Source organism: Protopterus annectens, chromosome 2.part0 (genome assembly GCF_019279795.1).
Source record: "Protopterus annectens isolate FY-2018-M chromosome 2.part0, PAN1.0, whole genome shotgun sequence".
Classification (NCBI taxonomy): domain Eukaryota; kingdom Metazoa; phylum Chordata; order Ceratodontiformes; family Protopteridae; genus Protopterus; species Protopterus annectens.
The window spans coordinates 1,580,031,240-1,580,041,239 of NC_056728.1; positions in this window are offsets into that span (position 1 = coordinate 1,580,031,240).

Genomic DNA, 10,000 nt, shown 5'->3' on the forward strand with positions numbered 1-10,000 from the left:
TATGCTAATATCATCATGTTGGAATGGGAAAAACGTACTTTGAAACAATCAACATATTTCTTATTCTGTCATACTTACATGAGGTATTTGGATGACATGTTTATTTTATGGGAAGGCCCTAGAGACCAAATTGTTGAATTCATTAACTATATTAACAACCCAACCTCCTTTTTGAGGTTCACATATAGTGTTAATGCATGTGAAGTTTCCTATCTTGATGTTCTGTTAAAGAAAGATCTGGAACAACAGAGATTTGTGGGTGAAATTTTCAGAAAAGAAACCTATTCCAATAGTTTTCTGCATTTCGACAGCTGCCACCCATTCACTCAGAAATGTGCAGTTATTAAGGGGCAATTTGTTTGTGCAGCACAAATGGTAACAACTTGGATAGGTTTCACCAGAGAATGCCTTAACTTGAAGGAAATGTTCTTGAGAAGAGGTCATCCCCCCACTTTAATTGACAACATCATGAAGGAGGTTAGTGAGAAAAGACAATGTGGGTATTTTGCACCAATTTTGGGTACCCCTAATACTGACCATCCCGATTTGACTGGGTTGAACATAACTGAAACAGTCACAGACACTGTTGTGAATGACCATGAAATATATAGGGGGCACCATTCCTCTGGGTCTGAAATAACTAATTAACACACAAGTTTTTCAACTATCTTCTCAAATGACGCATACACTATTAAAGATATTCTGTGTAAGAATTGGAATTTGTTGAGTAGTGGCAGAGAATTTTTTAAAATCTTAGGAGAAAAACCTGTTCGTGTTTTCAAGAAGGGCCCTAACTTGAACAACATTTTCGAACGTAAAAATGATGAAATCTATAGGAAGGGTCAGATGATCAAGTGCGGGACATATAAATTTTGCCCTTTCATTTTGGAAGTCAGTGAATGTGAAATTAATAGAACGAAAATAAAAATACCTGAGAGGTGTAGTTGTTTAACTGAAAGAGTGGTCTATTGTGCTTTGTGTTCCTTTTGTCCGTGTTTTTATGTGGGAAAGATGGAACATAAGCTTAAAAATAGGATCAGCGAGCACCTTAGGAATATAAGGGATGCTAGTGAAGTTAATGCACTTGCTAGACACATTAGTGAGTTCAACAATCACCAGTTCAAATTTGTAGTACTTGAAGTCCAAAAAAGACATAATAGGGGGGCAGCCTGGTCATATTTACTTGAAAAAGCCAAGTTGCTATGGCAATTACAACTTGATGCCACTCATTGGCCAGGCTTAAATGACAGCCTTTCCATAAGCAGTCTGCTTAAAGTGAGGGCTCTTGGAAGGTGAAACATTCCCTTTAGATATGGATATGGTACAAAATGTTTCTTTTTTAATGACCTTCATACCTGTTATATGTATATGTACATGAAGTTTATTCATTTGTTCCTAATGGATTTTAACTGTATGCATATTTTACTTGTATGTTTTTTTATATACATATATATTTTTTCAAAAGCATCTTAAAAGCATTTTTATATATACACATATTTATTCTTGTGTTTATAATACATAGTTTAGGGTGTTGACATTTGCACAATCAGTTTTTATATGTATTTTTATATATTTTTATATTTTGATATTTATACTGTTTTGTGCTGAAACATTTATGTGTAGTGTTTCAGACTTCTGTTCCAGAAGAATGTTTCAGACATGGGAGTGGTTTTCACCAATCCAGGAAGTGATGTCATGTAAGATTTCCTATTTAAAACAGTTTGCTTCCTTAATTTCCTTGTATCTGATGAAGTTGATGCTTTTATTTTTGGAACAAAAGTTCTTATACCTTCTTGTTTGTCTGAATAAAGAAAGCATCCTTGTACTGAATTGTACTGAACTGGACATGTTGGCTTGATTTAAAGCACACATTGGAATATTTCAGGGCTCACTGGCTCTCATATATGGATACTGTTGCTTTTTGCAAGCAAAGTGTTCCCAACTGCTGCTGTTGAAAATAACCAAGCTTTGAACTATTAAATGGAATTACGGACTCTATTACCTTACCACCTCTGCTACCTGTTCAACATTTGCTAGCATTACAGGCAATTAGAACCCTAACAACTAAAACTCATTCATTCCTACACGTACTTTACTTCTATTTTAAATCCTTTAATTGCAATCTTGTTGAAGGATTCCTAAAGAAGACTGACTGTAATTATAGCCCACTTATTCATATATTGCATCCAATGTTTCTAGAAGTTGGGACTTCCAAAATGTGCAAACCTCTGACTTTATTTTGATTTTAATTAAAATGGAAATATTAACCCTTCAGTTTGACTCGTGCAATATTTTTTAAAATTTCTCATGAATCTCTAAACTGCAAAGCAAATGATTACAGACCAATAGCAAATATATGCCCATTGCCAAATTGTGTTTAGTTTTAAACACTGCTGTACATAGAAAGCCTTGATAAACAGCATGGATGTTGTCACTGATATAGCACAATAGCTGCCATTTGTTCTCTTACAAACCAAATTCTAACAAGTATGGATGAAGTCAAGCAAAATGGTCTAGTCTTTCCAGGCTTAAAGTTTGCATTCAAGAAACACATCATCCCTTACTTTTACAAAAGCTGCCTGACTGCAGATTCACTGCAGAAGTTGTCAAGTTGTACATTTATTACCTCACAAACGCAGCATTCAAAGTGTTAAATGCCAACACACTAACCATCAATGGAACTTTCACTCAAGGAGGCACACAAGGGTCTGTACATCAAACAGTCCTATTCTCTTTTCTTTTGTCTAGTAAAGAACTCATGTGTCAGTGCTTTAGAGATGCTGGCTAATCCTTCAATATATTAACATTCATGTAAGGAAATCATAAATGAACTATGTAAGTACATGAAAACAAACACCAAGCTCTTAGCAGAGGTTGCCATGCATATTTAACAGATGTTACCATGCTAATATTGCCATGCATATTTAGCAGATGTTGCCATGCATATAGGTGTACATGTAAATTACTGTGTGGGGTAAGGGGACCATGTGTATAACTTAGTTGTTTCTACGTATTAGACACTGACTTAGATATTGTTATAGACTTTATCTTGTTTATGTCTAAAGATATATATCACAGTTATAAGGCTTTCCATGATTGATAACTCTGATGTACTGTCCACATGCTAGCTAATTATGTTGTGTTATAGGCCCATTATATGATATTGTATACCACTCTGATTTATAGTAGGCTTTGTTGCTCTTTTTTATGTCATCTTTGCCAAAACAGCCCAAGATGATCATTGGATCAATTCACCTTCCCAGTTAATGAATATAAAATAAATAAAGAAAAACTTTGTAATCCATTATTTCTTACATATTTACTCCTGCAAATACTCACATTTCTACCCTTCTGTCTCTGAAGAACAGCTTCCACAAATATCTATATATTTCTGGAACAGACAGTAAGTACAGTATTTCTGGAACAGACAGTAAGTATGGTATTTCTGGAACAGACAGTAAGTACGGTATTTCTGGAACAGACAGTACAGTACATATCAATGTCCTCCCTCAACTTTCTGCTCTGCCTTCAGTATTTTCTCTGTATCTATGTATATATATATATATATATATATATATATATATATATATATGTGTGTGTGTGTGTGTGTGTGTGTGTGTGTGTGTGCACACTTAGGCAGCTTTCATCTGGCTGATTTACTAGTTAAAGTGTGATTTTTGACGTGGATGCAGTTTGTCATGATGTTGCTCAACGGGTGTGAACTATGAGACAAGATTGTTGTAGTGTCGGTTGTCTCACCCCTCATATACATGACCACACTGTCATACCTCTTTGTGAACACTGTCATATAGCACTAGTCTGTCATGCATGGAACATTACACAGAGATATGCAGATGCCCTAAACTTCCTTGGTACTTACCTTATACATAGTATTCGCAGCAGTCTGTTGTGTAGAATAGGACTCTGGGATTTGGACAGTGGACTTTGACACAATTCTAAATATTCACTCTTGTTTCCACAGGACCATTTGATGTAAATAGAGCTTCATATAGTACCTGCATAATTACTTACATGTGCCATTTAAAAGGAATTCACTATTTTAATGATAGTTCTGAATGTGTTTTATAAAAGCTGTAACAGGAAAACACTAATCATAGTTATAATCACATCATCACGTATGCCAATGACGGCTTCAGCCAAGGATTTTAAGCAAGTATTTGCAAGTCTAGCAATTTAGGTGAAATAATGAAAAGAATGCCTGAAACTGACTCAAGAAATAGGGGAAACCAGCAAACTAGGAAGGTCTGACAAAAAAGTTGAAGATACTCAGTAAAGACTGATAAGTACAAATTTCTCAAGGTAATTTCTTGTTTCTGAATGGTGCAGAAAATTTTATTTGTTAGAGCAGTTACAAGTGGGAGTTGTATAATTTTCTGATTAGCAATATGGGACACACACACACACACACACACACACACACACACACACACACACACACAAATGGATGTCTAAGCTAACATGACCATAACTGATAATTTTGTGAACCCAACAACTCTTCCTCTAAAAGGAGTGCAGCAGATATATATGTCACAATGTAATTTTGTTTTATTAAAGTAAGCCTTACATAAGACAGCCATTTAGGATAGCAAAGATGATATACACATGAACTAATCCTGAACAAAACAAATAAATAATAAAATAAAAATGATTCTAGCTTATATTCAAATATATTTGTATCACAATAAAAATTCCACTTCAATATCTACATCCTAAATATTTCCATTTTGATGTATAGCAACAACATGTCCTACAGTGTACAACATCAGGATGTAATATTATAAGGACAAAAGTAAAAGAAAGCAGTGGAGTGCAATGGTTTAATCATGAGAATAAAAGGCAGGAACAACATGGCTTGTGAAACACAAATGAATGCCTTTGGTTCCATAGTTTTATCAGCATATTCATTTACTTGAGAAACAGATAAAAGTAATCCCCAGATATACAGATAAGAAATCAAAGGATGACAACAAAGAACAGTTTGGACATTTTTTTAATTATTTATGCCTAACTGCAAGGTGTCAACCATTTCAAGCTAAATCCGTATTACTTAAAAAGAACCATGACTAAATCAAACAGCTGTAGCACTGACCCTGCAATATTACTAGTCACTGAAGGATAAACAGGCTCAGAAATGACAACAAAGAGAAGGAGATGACAAAAGCAGAAAAAAAAGATTACCACGAGGAAACAATTCTGATAGCTGTTTAAGAATTCTGCCAAGTTCAAAAAAGGAGCCGAAGCTTGACCTCCAACAATAGCTAAGAATAGCAAAAGCTGATGGCTTTGATGATTATTATCACATTGGATTTGCTACAGCCTGAAGTCAGATTTCAGCAGGATTTGTATATTACTTCTGCAGCCACATGGGTGCATCAAAAGGAAGGAATCAGGCATCCAAAGGTTCAAGGTCAGACCATTGATTACTGTAGAACTCATATTAGGCCTTTCATATAGGGATACATGCAATTCCTAGTACTGTGTGATATAATTAAGAGAAGATTTTCACCTAATAGTTTATTCTAACTTTTCATTTTTTTTATAAAATATTTAAATGTCATATGGTAGATTGCTGCTCTTAGTGAACCAGAATATTCAAATACCATACAGCAAAGATATATAAAATAATGAACTGTATAGAATGTACAAAGTTTTATTTCTAGTTTCTGTTATGAAAATCTTAGAGTGTAATATATATATATATATATATATATATATATATATATATATATATATATATATATATATATATATGTGTCTAGTATTTAACTACATTTTTAGTCATCAATATAACAGACCACCATGGATGTTCTTTCAGACTAAGAGGATACATAGTGCAGAGTTATATAAGCATCAGGCATTTAATTTTCCTTGTAATATGGTGCCTAGTAATTGCAGACCTGGTTACAAAAGTTCAGACATGTAACATGGATATAAGGCTTAAAAACAGATGCTATTTTTTAAGTCAAACAAGCACAGCATACTATACACATTACTGAAAGTACACTACAGTTCCAATAAAAAGAATATAAAAACACACAACAAAATGCTTATTTTCTAATTCTTTTTTATTACCTTAATCTTTTCTCAAAAATCAGTTCAGCTATTTATTCATAGGTAAATAGGTAGGTACTAGGCTATCAGCCCAAGGGCCTAAGTAAGCCTAGCCAACAAGGTTCCCTGGCTTACGCCACCCAAGAAAGTTATTTTCCTGTGCTCCTGTCCAGCAGAGCCACTAAAGTGATCCACAGGGTGTATTTCCTATTTTCCTTCCACTTATCAAGAGTTTTCTTGAAGATTGTTAATGAGGAACTTTGCTTGACATAGATGGGTAACTTGTTCCTGAGTATGGGAAGTCTCTGGGACAGGAATTTATCCCTCCAGCATGTCCTGTTTATTGTGGTGACAAGATTTAGGTCCCTAGTGCATGTAGCTCAGAGGGATTGGGATTTCGTTAGGTGTAGCATGTCCAACAGCTCTGAGTTTGGCATAGCTTTAGATGTTAGGCAGAGATCACCTCGGAGTAGGTGATATGCTATGGAGTAAAGCTGAAGTTTTTTTGAGACGGTCAGTGTAGGGCATCCTTTTGAGGCCAGCAATCCTCTTTGTGCGGTACTTCTGTGGCCTTTCCAGCTGCTGCAGATGTCTTGTGAGGTACATTCCAAAAGGGTCATTGTACTCTATAATGGGTCTAATGAGTGTCGAGTAGAGGGGAACAATGACCTCTTTTTTCCTAGATGAGAGCCCTTTTGTGATGAGGTGTGCCACATAGAAGCATTTCCTGACTACTGTGGTGATGTGATTATCAAAGGAGAGACTACTGTCCACCTGGGTCCCCAGGTCTCTTATCACACATTCGATGTTAAGTAGACTGCCACCTATGTGGTAGTTCATGGGTACAGAGTTTTTACCAGAGGGGATGACAATGCAATTTTTGGCATTGAGACTGAGGCCATGGTTCTGACACCAGGCGTCTGTCTCAGTGAGGCCCTTCTGTAGGATGTCCACATCATTTGGGGACTCAACTACGGCTCCTAGTTTGTAGTCATCTGCAAACTTCATTAGCCAAAGGCCTTCTGTGTTAGCCTGTACTTCAGAGAAGTAGATACCAAACAGGAGAGGTCCCAGGACTGAACCCTGTGGTACTCCACTTGTCACTGGATTGAACTCAGCTTTGGAGTCTGCAACCTTTACAGTGTGGGTTCTGTCAGTGAGCCAATTGGCAACCCATCTTGTGATATAGGGATTTAAACCTAGTTTAGTGAGGTTAGCTATAATTCCAGAATGGGGGATGGTGTCAAAAGCCTTGGCGAGGACAAGATAGGCTGTGTGAACCACCTTAGCCTCATCTACAGCTTTGATGACTGCCTCAAAAAAGTTGATCAGGTTCAGGAGGCATGTTCTGCCTTTCACAAACCTGAACTGGGTGGGGTGCAGAGTTTGGAGGTTACCAATGTCTTTGTTTATGAGTTCCATGATGATATGTTCCATGGCCTTATAGACCAGACTCGTCAGGCTAATATGGAAGGGCCCGACCGAAGACATCTCTAGATTCATTGACTTTATCAACACAAGTACTGATTTTTTAAGATTTACATTCAAGAAAGAAGTATCTGGTATAGCTTACTTAGACACATATATCAGTACATCCCCAGAAGGATTTATTTCAAAGATACACAGGAAATCCACCTTTTCAAATGATTACATTGAATTCGGGAGTTGTCATCCTAAACACATTTTTAAAAATGTCCTTAAGGGACAGTGCATCAGGGCAGCAAGGATGTCATCTACAAAAGATATTATGGAGAAAGAAATAGATGGCATTGCCAGGATGTTCTTGGAAAGAAATTACCCGAGAAGAATGGTGGAAGAAGTAACGCTTTTTGTCAAAACGAATTGGAATATTAAATACAAGTCTTTATTAGGTGTTCCCTTTGAGCCTAACAACAAAAAGACTTGTTTAGGACTTAACTCGATAGTCTGTGTAATAAGATTTAACCCACACTCAAATATAGTGAAGGACATTCTAAATAGATATTGGGAATTGTTAATCACTACAGATAATATTACATCATATATAGGGAGTCACTTGACATGTGTATTTAAAACTGCACCAAACTTGAAAAAACTATTAGAGTTAAATTCAAGTAATAAAGACAACAAAAAATGGAGTGGGACAACAAAGTGTGGATGTTGCAACCATTGTAACAACATCAATGAAAGTAAAATTGTTAGATTAGATAATTTATTAAAAACCAGATTGAAGAGTATTAAGGGTAATTGCAATAGTCAAAGGGTAGTGTACCTTGCCACGTGTACCATCTGTCCTGCCTACTACGTAGGCAAGACAGAGAGGAAACTAAAAGCAAGGGTATATGAACATCTGTATAGAATAAAGAAAAAAGACACTAAAAATGCACTTAGTAGGCATGTATTAGACAAAGGTGAGGATCACACATTCAAATTTACAATAATTGACCAGGTGGAATTGGCTGTGTATGGGGGTAACTGGAAAACTTATCTATCATACAAGGAAAGTGAGTGGCAAATCATATGTGATGCCACAACTCCCCCCGGTTTAAATGATTTCATTAGTATTAAGCCTTTCTTACTTTTGGACAGGAAATGAGATTAGGACTACATATTCAAACATAATTACACACACATAAGGGCTATAGTATTTTATCTTTCTAATAATTAGGGTAGTATACATTTTTTATGAATATGAAATGGAGTTATTATGGCATACAAATGTTTGTATACATTTTTATCTATTGTATATGACCCAGTATTTAAATGCATTGGTTAGGAATTGACACAAAATTATTCGTTTTAGAAATATATGAAACAATGTTTTTAAGATATATTGTCAATTAAATTGTTTCTTGGCGCCAAACTAAGTATAAAAGGGGTGTGCTAAGTGCTAATGGTGGTTCTGATGAAATCTGAGGGAGTCAGATGAAAGCGCTTAACCACTAACATCGTTTGGTTTACATCTATGGAGTGTTTTGTGATTTTACAATAAACCTGTGTTTTTATGGACAACGGAGTTTCCTTTTGACACAGGAGTGTGACTGCAGTTGGAAGATTCTAATAACACCTTTTTTTCCTGTTCGAGCTGAGGACCCGAGTTCCGCTGTTTTTGTGGCTTCGTCAGGCTAATAGGGCAATAGTTCCCAGGATCAGTGGTGGCTCCCCCTTTGTGGAGTGGGATAACTGTTGCTGTGCGTCATTTAGTGGGCACAAAGCCTGATGTGAGACTATAACTGAACATGGTGCTTAGGTGGAGAGCCAGTTCATTCTAATGTTCATGTAAAACGCAGCCTAGGATGTTGTCCAGTCCCCTGGATGCTGTGTTTTTGGCTTTAGAGATTGCAGCTTTTACCTGGGTAGTTGTGATTACAGGGACTCTGCATTCTTCCTGTATAGATAAGGGCCCTTTAAGGGGTGAGAGGGGGGGGGTAAAGTTCACACTGAACCTATCTGCCAAGATGTGGCAATCAGTTGGTTCTGTCGTTTTCATGCCATTGTGCTGTAACTCAGAGCAGATCTGGGTGTTGCCATTGAGATTCTTGACATAGCTATAGAATGCTTTGTGGTTGTCCATAGAATCAGTAGCAATTTTGTTTTCATAGCTAGCTTTGTAGGATCTTATAAGGGATCTCAGCTTCTTACTGAGGCTGACCAGGGAACTCCTCCACTCATGCGATTTTACTCTCTCTCTTTTGCACCAGTTTCTTTCTTCTGTTGTAGAGTTTGTTTATGGCAGGGGGCTACCAGATTGTCTTCGATTTATGGAGGATAGCATTTTGGTTCTGTTTGGGATAGCACGATCCATGCACTCGTGTAAGTGCTTATAGAGTGTATCTGTGTAGGATTCAGCATTCGTAACTGTATTGTCCATCTGCATGGGTGTCATGAAGCTCGCCTCTTCTGTCTTAAGAAGCATGAAGTTGGCTTTGGAGAAAATTTTTACTGCGAT